Source organism: Nicotiana sylvestris, chromosome 2 (assembly GCF_000393655.2).
Source record: "Nicotiana sylvestris chromosome 2, ASM39365v2, whole genome shotgun sequence".
Taxonomy (NCBI): domain Eukaryota; kingdom Viridiplantae; phylum Streptophyta; class Magnoliopsida; order Solanales; family Solanaceae; genus Nicotiana; species Nicotiana sylvestris.
Genome location: NC_091058.1, coordinates 83,795,451 through 83,810,575, shown reverse-complemented (window position 1 = coordinate 83,810,575; position 15,125 = coordinate 83,795,451). Strand labels below are relative to the sequence as shown.

At 41.6% G+C, this 15,125-nt stretch overlaps 1 long non-coding RNA gene across 1 annotated transcript in view; it reads right to left on the bottom strand.

Moving 5' to 3' along the window:
- Nucleotides 1-8,014: 8,014 nt before the first annotated feature.
- Nucleotides 8,015-15,125, bottom strand: part of LOC104223710 (uncharacterized) — a 38,786-nt gene continuing 31,675 nt past the window's right edge. Inside the window, exon 2 of the long non-coding RNA XR_011405379.1 lies at nucleotides 8,015-8,715. This is a non-coding gene — a long non-coding RNA (uncharacterized lncRNA). The remainder of the gene's footprint in view (nucleotides 8,716-15,125) is intronic.

Genomic DNA, 15,125 nt, shown 5'->3' with positions numbered 1-15,125 from the left:
ACTGGGAAAAATTGTATTTAAATATAAAAGTGACGTGTCGAATACGTGTCAAAACACGTAGACTGGTCAAATTGTCAAAGAATTACAACTAGACAAGAGGCACGAATTGCAACAGATACGAGCAAATGGCAGAGGAAGAGGCATGAGCAGGAATACAAATAACCCAGCACCCGTACCTATCTAAGTCATTTATGTTTGAGAATCAAAAGGAATGAATTTGACAATAGGAAAGAGTGCAGATACGGCATTTAATAGGCATTAAATGTGGAATACGTTAGAGAATTTGTATTAAATATAATGATTATGTAACGTAGCATTAAATGTCTTTAATTACTCATAATAGCCTCATTATGATTTGGGCAAAATGTATATCCCTAAGATATCTATAAAAGGGGGACATCTGATCAATTGTAAGGACATAAAATACTATTGATATAATCTTTGGTTTACTTGTTTCTCTCTTGATTACTCTCTTGTTACCTAAATTACTTCCTTTTATACACTCTTTTGATTATCAGTAACCCGTGTTCTTCTAAATTCTAGCTTTGACTAAAATTTCATTTTTTGGTTAAACATGTATATGCTACAGGTATAAAACTCCAAACTCTTAAGTGTGTCCATATTGTAACTAACTGCGGATTATTGATCGAATAATTCCTTTTGTTCCTTCTTAACTTTCTTTAAATGTAAGCTTTTACTTTTCCTGGTCTTTTTCTCCCTCTCGTGTGCATACTTAGCTTATCTTAGTGCCCACGCATATTGGAATTCCATACAACTCATATGATCTTGGATATCACTTTTGATTTTACTTCCCGTTCATTAGCCACAGTAAGTGCCACTTTCTTTTGGAGTGCATACAATTTTGTAGTGAGACTGTTGTGACAAGACCATTTCCTATTTAGGTCACTTGTGCTTAGGTTGAAGTCTTCTTTCTTATTTCCTCAACTAGTCTTTCGTTGTAGTACTTAGGGAAGACCCTCTGACTCTTGTAAAGCTGTGAGCTTATTACATCGTATACCCGATAGAATATCTGATGTTCATACTCACATACAATTATCCTTGGTTACTTATCTCCACGCTCATGTGCTCGTACGGTTGCTTCTGAACTGATATTTTGACTGTCTTCCCAGTGGCACTCTCTTTTATTCCCATAACAGTCATACGGTACCTTTAACTATCCCAACTCCTATTTGAATATATCTCAAGTATTATAATGAAATCATTGTAAGGCCGAATTCTCCATGTTGGGGTTTACTATATTTATCTTGCATGATCTGCTGATTTGTCTGTAACCTCTTGTCTAGTCATGGATAGGCTATTCCTAAATCAACTACTAACTACTCATCGGCACATTCTCATATCCATGTCCCACGTAATCTTTCTTGGGTTATTTCCTTGTCTTAACTTATCTCACGTACTGGCTCCTTATCTATCAATAACATCCTGGGTAGGAACCTTTACTTTCTTTTCTTGACATCGTGCTTGCATAACGTTCTGGAATCATAGCATATTTGTAACATTTGGATAAGTGCAATCTCATCCTCTTTTTCATTTTATCGCATTCTTCCTTTACCATTCCATAATTACTAGAACCACTTAATTCTAACTTAATGCCACATAACTCCATATTCCCCCTTTAGGGAAGTACTAATATTCAGCCCTACGATGATCTACCTATAGATGTTTTACCTTTTCATCATTGGCGTCTTCTCACATTATCGATGAACCTTAATCCCCTTGAGGTAATCCTTCTGTACCAAGGGTAACGAAATTCCTTACTCGTGTCACATTGCATCATGCTAATCGGCTTTAACAATGTGTTGAACAAACATTTAGAGAAATCACACTCCCCATTCTGGTCGATGGCGTCACTTTAGCAACCACATTCCACATCATGGACTAGGACACAACGTGCAACGCCATAATAGGACGACCATGGATACACACTATGAAGTCCATCCCCTCCAGCTTATACCAGGTCATCACATTTCCAACTTTGTGGGGAATATTCAGCATATGAGGAGAACAACGCATATCTCAGGAATGTTGCTGCATCGCCCTGGATTGTACGACCACTCAACAAATAAAGGGCAAAGCAAAAGAGGCATAACAATTAACAAGGCCGAGGTCAAGATGCAAAGAGAGAGAAGGCATCATCAGAGACTCTGATAGAGTAAAAGCCACGAAATCGACCGTAAAAGACCTCAACCCCGTCCAACTAAACTGCATTGACCACAACAAGAAAGCTTATATCGGCTACAAACTTCAAGAACCAGGTAAATTCTGTCAATTCTTAACTATTAACGCGGATTTGTTTGCTTTTAGCCATGCAGATATGCCTAGTATCCCGAAGGAAATCGTTACACATAAATCAAACGTCGACCCATTCCACCCCCGGGTGAGGCAGATTAGGCGTAAGTTCAAATTCGCGATAAATGAGGCAGTACGCCAGGAAGTCAAAAATTTATTGGAAAATGGCTCCATCAGAGAGTCAAAATACCCGCAATAGATCGCCAATGTGGTCATGATGAAAAGGAAAAAATGGGAAGCGGAGAATATGTCTAGACTTTATAGAATTAAATAAATCATGCCCCAAAGATTCATTCCCATTACCTCATATCGATCAACTCATCGACGCGACAGTCGGGCAAGAACTGCTGAGTTTCTTGGACGCCTACTCAGGCTACAATCAGATCCTCATGGAAGAAGAGGATCAGGAAAAAATCTCTTTCATCATCCATCGAGGAACATACTACTACAGAGTCATGCCTTTCAGACTAAAGAATGCAGCGGTGACATACCAAAGGTTGGTAACAAACATGTTCAAGGTCCAACTCGGCAAGACGATGGAAGTATAAATAGATGACATGCTGGTCAAGTCCAAAAGAAAAGAAGATCACATCGACCACTTGAAAGAAACCTTCAACATACTTAGCCAATACAGAATGAAACTAAACCCCGAAAAGTGTGCATTCAGTGTGTCCTCAAGAAAATTCTTGGGTTTCCTAGTGTCACAACGAGGCGTCGAGGTCAACCCCAACCAGATCAAAGCTATTGAAGGGATACTAGAGCACCTAACCACAAAATAATAGGTTTAAAGGCTGACTGGCCACATCGCTGCCCTTTCAAGGTTCATCTCACGATCATCTGATAGGTGCCAAAAATTCTTTGGCGTACTCAAAAAGGATAACGAGCTCCAATAGACCTTCGAGTTCTCCCAAGCCCTGAAGGAGTTAAAGGCCTACCTGTCATTGCCACCACTTCTTTCAAAACCAGAACCTGGGGAGTGCCTCCTCGTCTACCTCGCTGTGTCCAAAGAAGTTGTGAGTGCAGTCCTAGTCCGAGAAAATAAAGGTACGCAATCTCCCATCTATTACATTAGCAAAACATTAGTCGACACCGAGATGAGGTATCCCCACCTCGAAAAATTGCCTGGCCTTGTTCGTAGCTTCACGAAAGCTTAGACCCTACTTGCAGTGCCACCCCATCTCAGTAGTCAGGACTTTTCCCTTGAGAAGTATTTTGCATAACCCAAGCTATCGGGCAGGTTAGCCAAATGGGCCATAGAATTAAGCGACATGATATCACATATCAACTGCGAACGGTGATAAAATCACAAGTCCTTGCCGACTTCGTCGCTGACTTTAACGCAAAAATAATGCCTGAAGTCAAAAAAGAAGCCACCTATGCTTCTTCCCAAACACAAGATCTATGGATTTTTTACACTGATGACGCTTCTAACGCATCAGGGTCCGGACAGGGACTCGTACTCGAAGTCCTAACAGGCAAAGTGATTCGCCAGTCCATAAGGTGCCCGAACATGACTAACAATGAGGCCGAGTATGAGGCCGTGATTGCAGGATTAAGGCTAGCACTCAAGTACGGGGCGAGATGGGTCAGACTATGCTGCGACTCTCAACTCATCATCAACCAAGTCACAGGGACTTTCCAGATCAAAGAGCAAATGTTACAAAAAGAGCAGGCCGAGATCTATAAACTGCCGCCCGAGTTTGATGAATGTCAGCTCGACGAAATTCCTTGAGCACAAAACAATGAAGCAGACAACCTCACCAAATTAGCAGCAGCCACCAAAAACATAATTAGAGAAAGAGACGTGGTTACCCTCCTTTACTCATCGATAGATCAAATTGAGGTAAGGACCATAAATCTAACTTGGGACTGGCGCAACCATAATGTTACATACTTGCATGATGGCGTACTCCCAGATGATAGAAAAGAAGCAAAAAAGCTTCGGATGCAAGGAGCCAGGTACAACATCATTCAAAATGACCTATACAAAAGGATGTATGGTGGCCCCCTGAAAAAATGCTTAGGCCCGAATCAGACGCGGCATGTCCTTGGAGAAGTCCACGAAGGCCACTGCGAAGCTCATTCTGGCAATTGAGCTCTGATCAGATGTTTGATATAGGCAGGTTACTACTGGCACACCATGAAAAAAAGGTCGCAGACTTCGTGAAAAAATGCGAGCAATGCCAAAAATATGCCTAAATGATCCACCAAGCGGGCGAGCACCTCCACTCAGTCACTTCCCCTTGGCCGTTCATCAAATGGGTAATGGACACCATCGGCCCACTCCCCACGGGGCAAGGTAACATACGATTTCTTTTGATTTTAACTGACTATTTTTCTAAATGGATAGAAGAAAGAGAATTCACCTAAATACATGAACATGAAGTGATCGCCTTCACATGGAAAAACATTGTATGCCGCTTTGGCCTCCCTAAAGAGATCAGTTACGAAAACGGACCTCAATTTAGAGGAAAAAAGATAGCCGAATTTTTTAAGAAGTGGCATATCAAAAGAATACTCTCAACACCGTATCACCCCGTGGGCAACGGGCAAGCAAAATCCTCCAAAATTGATACTGGACATCATGAAGAAAAAGCTAGAGGACGCCAAAGGACTATGGCCAGAGTTAATACAAAAGTATTTTGGGCCTATCGAGCAATGCCGATGACGAGCATGGGAGAGACGCCTTACTTATTAGGCTATGGGACTGATGCAGTAATACCATTCGAAGTCGGAGAGCCCATTTTGAGATATTCCCACGAGAGCGGGCCGAGGAACGACGAAAGCAGAAGCCAAGAGCTCGACGAAGCCGAATAATGGAGAGATATGGCCTACATAAGGATGATCGCCCAAAACCAATAGGAAGAACACTATTATAACAAAAAGGCAAAGGTCAGACCACTAAAAGTCGGGGACTACGTGCTCAAAGCTAAAACATAAGCAAGCAAAGACCCGCGGGAAGGTAGTTTGGGAATAAATTGGGACGACCCATACAAAATCACGGCAACAGAAAACAAAGGGCCATTCCAACTAGAAATAATGGAAGGAAAATTACTACCAAACAACTGGAATATCACCCACCTCAAGTACTTCAATTTTTAAGAAAGAGCATTCTTCAAGTTCTACTATTTTTCCCTTACTTAAGTTTTGTCCCAATTGGTTTTTCTCGAGGAGGTTTTAATGAGGCGACAAGAGGGATGCTTCAAGTTGAAGTGCAAATGGACGGAGGCACAGGATGATTAGTTCATTGCCCAACCTCTCAATACTTCTCCAGGTCGACCAATGAAAGGACTAAATAGATTGGGACTAGAATTCCATCCTGGAAAATATGTAAATTTCTCCAATGTATATGAATATAAGCACAAATGCATGAAGTTCGCCCATATTTTCACCCAACACAGCCAAAGCAACGTTGCCTCAATACCTACTCGGCCCTGGCTGTAATTAAGTAAAAGTTACATTTGACCTGATTCAAATTAACTAAGTACGAGTTACATTCGACCTCGTTCGAATTAACTTCGAATTAACACCCACTCCGCCCCCTGCCATAACTAAACAAAAGTTATATTCGACCTCGTTCGAATTAACTAAATAAAAGTTACATTCGACCTCGCTCGAATTAACTAAGTATGAGTTACATTCGACCTCATTCGAATTAACACCCACTCAGTCCCTGGCCATAACTAAATAAAAGTAACATTCAACCTCATTCGAATTAACTAAATAAAGGTTGCATTCGACCTCGCTTGAATTAACTAAGTATGGGTTACATTCGACCTCGCTCGAATTAACTAAGTACGGGTTACATTCAACCTCATTCGAATTAACACTCATTCAGTCCTGGCCATAACTAAACTAAAGTTACATTCGACCTCACTCGAATTAACGAAAAAAGTTACATTCGACCTCGTTCGAACTAATACCCACTCGGCCCCCGACCATAATTAAGTAAAAGTTGCATTCGACCTCGTTCGAATTAACTAAGTATGGGTTACAGTCGACTTCGTTCAAATTAACACCTATTCGGTCCCCCGCCATAATTAAATAAAAACTACATTCGACCTCATTCGAATTAATTAAGTATATATTACATTCGATCTCGTTCGAATTAACACCTACTGGACCTCGGCCATGATCAAAACTGAGTTCTGTTTTGACCTTGTTCAACACACATGAGCCAAGTTTTTACGACTATAACGACCAAACGGCAAAACAAAAGAAAAAGGCATACAAGACCAAATAGAAGGAAAAGAATCAGGTACGAGCAACGAAATGGCATTTCATACTTAAAATACTTCCTTTACAAAGGCTGTAACATATGCCCATAAAAATATGTACATGTTTACAAGCAAAAAAAAAGAAAAACAACTACTCGCCGCCTAACTCATCAACGCCATCTCCACCCATCTTTCCGACATCGCCATCGGGATACTCATCCTCATACCAGGTGTCATGTTCAATCCAATCCACACTCGCATCCTCAACGTCATCACTAGCCTCTGGTGAAGCGGAGTCATAGCCACAAGCAACCCGACCTGTATGTGCCTTAGCACGAGCATCCTCGAAGTCGGCCTCAGAAAATTTCTCCGCCATTATAAAATCTCTAAATATATCTAGTTGGGCCTCGGCATGGATCCACTTCTCATACAAATCTTGCGGAATATTAGGAAAAGCGGATGTGCGAGAAGAGGATGGTTGAGCCAATAATTGTGCCTTCTCAGCCTCGAGAATGACAACTTGGTCACCAAGGCTTGAAACCTTTTTCTCCAACTCCCCTATCCGCTCATCAAGCCACTCCTCTCTGAGCCTGGACATCTCCAAATCACTTTCCCGCTCAAAACGAAGAACACAGATTATGGCCTCCAAAGCCTCCACTTTCCTCGAAGCCTCCAACCGAGCCAATTTAGTCCTCCCTAAATCCGTTGTCTTCTCAGCTACCTCGCCACTTAATCGGCTCCAACCCTGCACCACTATTTAATGGGGAGGAGTGGTTGATGCAACTTTTACCCGAAAGGTCGGGATCGATTTCCACAGGGAGTTAATATTGGTTTGGAGTTGGGTTTCTATCTAATCTAGCTATGCGTGTTGTTTTTAATTGCACTTCTAACCATATTTGGATGTGTTACTAATCTATGAATACTATTGATTGGTGAAAATAAACTAAGTACAATGTTTTTGTAAAAAAATTCTCAATTGATAAAAAGCACTAGGGAAGTGAGTTACACCTAGGCGAGTATCTAATGGGATTTAAAATTTAGGACACGCTTGTTATATTTGGGGTCGTGTTATAACCTTTACACATAGTTACTCACTCTATACCTCTCGGTAGTTTGAGTGACTTTGCCCTAATTGGCTTTCTCAAGCCTAATTGGGTGTTCAAATAATGCAAGTAAAATTGGCTAAAGTCGGGTATTACTATCTCTAGGTTTAACCATTTAATTGGGGATATCAATCTCTTGAATGCACCCCAATTCCTTATTAGCCTAATTTTTCTAGACTTAGTCCCTCTTTCAGAAGAAGAGTCTAAGTCATAAAGGCACGAATTAGTGTTTGCAACCACCAATTCTACAATTAAAGCATGAATCAAGCTAAATATCACTAACCCATAAACAATTAAGCCCTAAAATTGAATACCCATTAAATACCCACAGTAGGGTTGGGTCACAACCCTAGCTAATGGGTTTAACTACTCATAATCAAGGTAGAAATCAAAGATGAAGCTGAATTATAAGCCATAAGAGTTGATTACAAGAATAAAATCTAAGAATATAAGCTAAAGCTACTCTAAAATTACTCAAAGTGGTAAAGTACGACTGTTCATGATCTTCCTAATACAAAAGATGACCTAAAAATGTAAAAAAGATCTATTTATACACAGCTGAAATTACTGGACAAATATACCCCTACGGAGGTTCCACTGTCAGTGCAATATTGAGCGCGTCAGCGCTTGGACTTCCGCGACCGTAAAAAAGCAGACACAGACCACGTTTCTTCTCTTTTGTGCTTGGTCTGGACTTGATTTCGCTGGGAGCATAAAAGTTGTCACCTCATCATTAGCATCAACCACGGCTGCGCAATTTGGACGCGGAATGCACTCCTCAGTTAGGCTCACTTTGCAGGGTCTCTGAATCTCGATCGATGCTCTCAGCGGAATTTGCAATACGGCCACGTCAGGTATTTCGCTACCGCGCTATTTCATCGTTGTTAGCGGTCTCTGTTTGCATCCAAAACACCTTCTCTGAATCTCAATTCCACGGACCGGGTAATTGTGGCTGCCTCAACGGTGGACCTTCCGCTGCCGCTCTTTTCCTTTGCGGTCAGTGCTTTTATCTCAGCTTTGAACTTGTGTAGATTTAACTCCCTCATGAGTTGGTTATGGCTTTCTTGCCTCATTTTGACCAAACCCTGCAAACAAGCACAATAATTCAGTTTTCAGGAATACTTTTATAAATTTTTTATCCAAAACCTAAGCAAAGGAGAGCATAAGATAGGCTAGAATCCATAGTTATCAACTCCCCCAAACTTAAGATTTTGATTGTCCTCAAGCAAAAAAAATAATTCCCACCTCCTCAAGAAAAAAGAAAGGAAAATTTCAGTTGTTCTAAAGTAACTTTATCAAGCATCAATTGGGACTAACAATTACCCTCAACACAAATGTATTATAAACAACATACAAACTTTTTAGCACCATGGCTCTAGTGCGACACAAGAGCATCAAGTGTTGGCTTAACTTATCAAGGAAGCTCGTTCTACTACGTAGGTCGTTGTGGAACCCAAACTCTTTCTCCTTCACTCTCCATAAGAAAATCTCACTTCAGATTATAGCACTTAGAACAAGGATTGTGGAAGAGTACACTCATCTCTCTCAAAGGAAGATCACAAATCCGGCTCTAAGTACCATAAGCTTGCCCCTTATGTGAATCACCACTAATGTAAGCTCACTCAACTCAAAATCATAGAGGGTTTTTGCGGGAATGTAATGAAGGCTTTTGGCTCAAGGTAGGGTATATCGGTCTATGAAGGTTTCATCTTTCCTTAAGCACTTCATTTTCTCATTTCGACTCACACTTTTTTGACTCGTTGAGTCATTTCCTTCTTCCTTAGGGGACTAGAGAGATACACTGTTACTCTTTCTTGTTCATGACAATCATTTTTCTCCTTTCTAATAATTCCAAGCCTTTCATCAATGCTTTTATTGAATCCCTTCATTTTTCTATATTATTCACTTTCTTTTTGACTTTTTGGCTTTGCTTTCTTTTTCTTTTGCCTTCACTTTTCCTCATTTTGTACCTTTTATCACTTTTGCATTCCTCGTCTCTCCCCCTCCCCCCAAACTTATGCTTTGCCAATTGTGCTAAGGAAAGATCGGATGCCAAGAGATGGTCATTTTAGAACGGATAAAGGCTTGTATCATGGTTATTGAAAGAACAAGGGCTTCGACTCAATGAGGTTGACTAGGGATATCATATTTGGTGGGCTATGGATGCTTTCAAGTTTCAATTTGGATCAAGGAGAGCCTATACTCATTTCTCAAGTCGAGCTACACTTAGAATTTTGCCTAGACAAACATTCAGGGCAAGTTCTAGACTTATTGGCACGGGACTTGGACTTGTAAATCAATACCCCACCTCACAAGCTGTTAGATTGCTAAAGAGAATAGAGTCGAGGGACCACAACCACCCTAGATAAGGTTGAGCAAGACAAATAGCTCCAGAGAACCATTCGATGATTGTTTAGCCAACACAAGAGTCTAAAGGTCAAAACTAGCACCATTCTTTGCAAATCAATTTGTTTCTAACCATAAGGTCAAAGGTAAATATGCTAGGCCCAAGTGAAGCTTTGCCTGAGATACTTTTATTCATTACTACTATTTACACAAAAACTTAAAGAAAACAGACTCAAACCCTTAAAAAGGTTTTCATGTCATCCATCATCGGGAAGAGCCACCCGGTTCACACAAATTCCACCTTTGGAAAGAACCATGGCATTAAGAAAACCAAAGGCTTATTGATCACGAAAACTTGTAAAAGTAAGAAGCTACAAATTGAAAAAAAGAAACTACTATCTGAAATAAGAAGCTATGCTATTAAAGAAAATTGAAAAAGAAGTTATAAAGTAAAATACGGAGAGTAAACTGAATATGTACAATAGGGGATTGAGACGAATATACATAAAAGGGGAATAAATATATACATGGAAAGGTAACTTTATATACATACCAAAAGTACAAAAATAAAGTACGATAAGTAAAAAAAATAAAGAAAAGAAATAGTATCAAAGTTATTACAAACCAATGTCCGAATCATCATCAACATCAAAATAGGGCTACCCCCCCCCCAAATAAAAAGTAGCATTGTCCTCAATGCTATCAACAAAAATAGAATAGGGGAAAGGTAGAGAGTAAATAGAAACTCCCTATGATGCCTCTGCCTACATGGGATCACTAGCTGGGTCCTGTGGCTGGCCTGAGACACCTCCCTCTGGGTCCTCCAGCTCAATCTCCAAATCCTCAGTCTGGGGGATCACCCCTCTCCTCATGGGCTCTCTATTAGCCTTGTGCTCTGGTTCCTGTGCTACCTAAGCTACTGGAACTGGCTCCTCCAATAGTAGGTCCAATGGGATGTCTCCAACTGATCTAATCTTTTCAACCACATTCCTCAGCATCTTTACTGACTTCTTCGAGGCCCGAGTCTTCTTCATTTTCTTCGTGTGTTTGCTCAGGTCCATGATTGCTTTCCCCATGTTTCCAAAGTGTCCATGATCAACTTCAGGTTGTCCAAGAGCTTCTTCTGGTTCTCCAAAAGCTTCTTTAGTGATTCCTCCACTGAAGCAGGAACCTGAGGCTGTGCCGGAGCTGACTGAGCTGCCACTGTGCTGGATAGGACAAACAACTTTAATGTAGCTGCCTGCATCCAATTGTTGATGCTGGAGAGAGAGTCTGATTAACCCTCAGTGTAGTTAGAGGGTATGCTGATGAAGAAGGCACCGAATAAGGCATAGAAGTAGATGGTCCGAAGGGAGGATGTGGCAGGGCAGTGAAAGGCTCGGAACCAGTAGCCACCACCCCTGGCTCTTTAGACTGGCCAGTGGAAGTGGAGGCTTTGCCCTTGGGCTTGGGGTTGTCCGAACCCTGAAGGCTGTACTAGGAGAATGGCCTCTTTGGTTTCACCTTAGTATCAAAGTCTCTTCCTTCCACTTCTTGATCCTCTAGGTACATCATAAGGAAGTTCAGGAAAGGGTATGAGCTATCATCTTATCCAACCACTCTGGTGATCACCCTGGCCATAATATTCCTGACATTGATCGGGTACCCTTCCATGATATCCCCCATAATAATAGCTCGAGATACCGGCATATCACTATCATGCGTAGTGGGGTCTAACCGGCTACAGACAAAAGTTTCCCAGCCCTTCACCTCGAAGCTCAAAGTGTTCCTATATATCGGGACCCCAGGTGTCAGCCAAACTAGAGTAGTCCCCGGAAGAGCAATCATTGATGCAAGCCACGGGCGGGCTAACTCATCCATGGCCACCTTTCCCAGATACAGGGACTCATCCTCATCATTGAATCCAGCATAATCATTTAAGTTCTTTCCATCAAACTTAATCTTCTTGTTCCGAACTTTGGTAAAAAATGTGCCCTTTTTTATGTGGGCAACATTAGTGTAAAATTCCTTGACCAAGTGTTCATTAGCATCTGGTAAGTTGCTGGTGAAGAACTTCCACCCCACTCTCTCATTGAAGTGCCTCTTGACATTCGGGTTGTGAGGTAGCAGTTCTCGCTCAATAAAACCCTTTCATGTGTAAGTGACCTTTGAGGCCACCACTCCTGAAACTTACGGTAGGCTTTCTCACTAACAAAATGTTCTTGCCATACCACGGGGTTCCTTGATCTTGCCAATCCTCCTGTCTGGGTGTCACCACCCCTCCCGTCATCAGGGATCTCAGCATCTACATCAATAGTGTTTGCTGGTGAGGCCAAAGGTATAGCTGGAGGAGAGGCTGATGCTGAAGACTCACTACTTTCCTCTGAGCCATTAGACGACTCAGAAGAAGCAGGAGAAGTAGGGGGTGTAGGCTCGTCTTTCAATTGGAATTTCCCTTGGAAGTCTGCAGGAATATGGGTTGGCACTGAGTCTCCTTCCGAAGCTTCCCGGGAAGGGACATATTCACTACCCTCAAAATGGGATGAGACTCTATCCGCAACTTTGATGGTTTTCTACAGCTTTCCTATAGGTATCTGGACCGCTAGTGGTAATTTGGTCCTTCCTTGTCCTCCTCTTCCCCTACCTCAGGAGGATTCAACTCTCCCTTTTTATGTATCACCGGCACCTCTAGATCGGACTATTGTCTGCAGAGAATAAGCCATGAAACAAAGTCAGAACAATGTATCAATCATATGGTTAAGCATTGCAGTTGAAGCTAAAACATTGCACATGGAAATAAAGCAATAGCAGAGGACATGCATATACTGCCTCTTAGAATCAGGATCTCCTGACCGCGGAAAAAGAGGCTTGGCCGCGTAAAGGCAACCGCGAAAAAAGCACCCCATCCGCAAAATGTTGAGAATCAGACTACTCAATCTCTGAATCTGAGGTACCACTGAGAGCGAAATTTTGGGCGCGACCGCGAAAACTGCACCGCTGTTTGTGGAAAAACGAATGTGGTCGCGAACCCAACTTGGCAATTCTCTAAACTTAACATCTGCGGTCTGCGAAAAAAGAAGCTTGGCCACGTAAAGCAGGCCGCTGACAGCGGAATTTTCACCGTTGACCATGGAAGACAAACCATTTTTACTCAGGATTTTAGATGAACGTTGACCGCAAAATTATGGCCGCGGCCGCGGAATTCAAAATGAACGGGCACTCTAGGGTTTTCACTTAGCATACAAATTAAGCAATTAGGTGATGAAATGAATAACCCTACCCCTCATTAGGCATACACAACAAGTACCCACATGAATTTTTAACTTCAATGCCTATATTATGGTGATTAATCAAACCCTAATTAAAAAAAAGTTACAACTAAGAGAAAAGAAAAGCCAAAAATACAAAAACGATTCTATGATTTGAACATACCAGTTATTTGAGGTGTGTTGGAAATTAACTTCTGATTAGTGCTATGCTATTGGGATCAGATTTGGGGCTGATGAACAGTAGGCTATTTCGTTTAAGAGTGAAAGGTGCAAAAAAGGTAAAAGCAGGGGCCCTCTATTTATACTAAAACCTTGAGGGCCCACACCAACCTACCTGGCGCGATCGCGATTTTTGCTGTTTTAAAGAGTTGCAAGATCAACACTACCACTGAGAGCAAAAAAGGGGCCGCGGCCGCGGAACAAGGTCCTCTGACCGCGAAAATTCCACTGCAGATGTGGTTGAAACTTCAGAGAGGTCACATTTTGGAATTTTCAAGTTCGCGTCCGCTACATAATCCTGCCCCCACGAAAAACCTTCAGCTGATCACAGAATTTTGAGCACGGTCAACGGTCTAATAGCATACTTAGCCAAATTTTCTAGTATTAGTCCTGCACTCCATCAAATTTTCCTACATAAATCTCACAACCAGTTAGTCTAAAACAAATCCTACACTAAGATGAAAATCAAAAGGAAGAAAAAACACATGGATTGCCTCCCAAGAAGTGCCTTATTTAACGTCGCGGCACGACACATGTTACCATCATCATTTGAAGTTGATCAAGGCCACCACATGACTGTCATCAAATTTTCCCACTGTTTGACTCGGTGCACATTAACTCTAAAAATTCACCATTTTTATTCTTCAAATCAAGAGCACCAAATATAGTTACATGTACCACTTCAAAAGGGTCACTCTATTTTGACTTGAGCTTTCTCGGAAACTCGTAATCGAGAGTTGAATAAGAGAACCAAGTCATCCTCCTTGAATTCCTTGCTCCGGGCATATTTATCATGTAAGTACTCCATCTTGTCCTTATACAAGGACGAGCTGCAATAGGCACAAAACCTAAACTCATCAAGTTCATTCCCGGAGATTTGTTGCAACATCCCACTTAAGATTTAACTTCTTCAGCGCCCACATTACCTTGTGCTCTAACTCAACCAGAAGATAGCATGCTTTCCCAAATACCAATCGGTATGGAGACATACCAATTGGAGTCTTATAAGCAGTCCTATAAGCCCACAAAGCATCATCCAATTTCCTTGACCAATCAGTCCTATTTGCATTGACAATATTTGACAATATACTCTTTATCTCCCTGTTAGAGACCTCAACTTGTCCACTAGCCTGAGGATGATAAGGGATTGATACCTTGTGATTGACACCATACTTTGCAAGCAGTGTCAAATGCACTATTGCAGAAATGAGAACCCCCATCACTGATGATTGCCCGAGGAGTGCCAAACCGTGTAAAGATATTCTTCTTAAGAAACACCACCACACTCCGGGCTTCGTTGTTGGGCAAAGACACGGACTCAACCCATTTGGAAACATAATCAATAGCCACCAAAATATAAGTGTTTCCACATGAACTCACAAAAGGCCCCATGAAGTCTATGCCCCACACGTCAAAAATGACAACCTCAAGAATAGTTGTGAGAGGCATTTCATCCTTCTTGGAAATTCCACCCGCTCTCTGACACTCATCACATCTCTTGACAAGCTCACCAGCATCTTTATACAGATTAGGCTAATAAAAACTACAGCTAAGAACCTTTGAAGCAGTTCCCGCCCCACCATGATGACCACGTAGGGAGAGAAATGGCAAGCATAAAAAATACTCATTTGCTCCTCTTCCAGAACACATCTCCGGATCACACCATCATTACAAATCTTGAA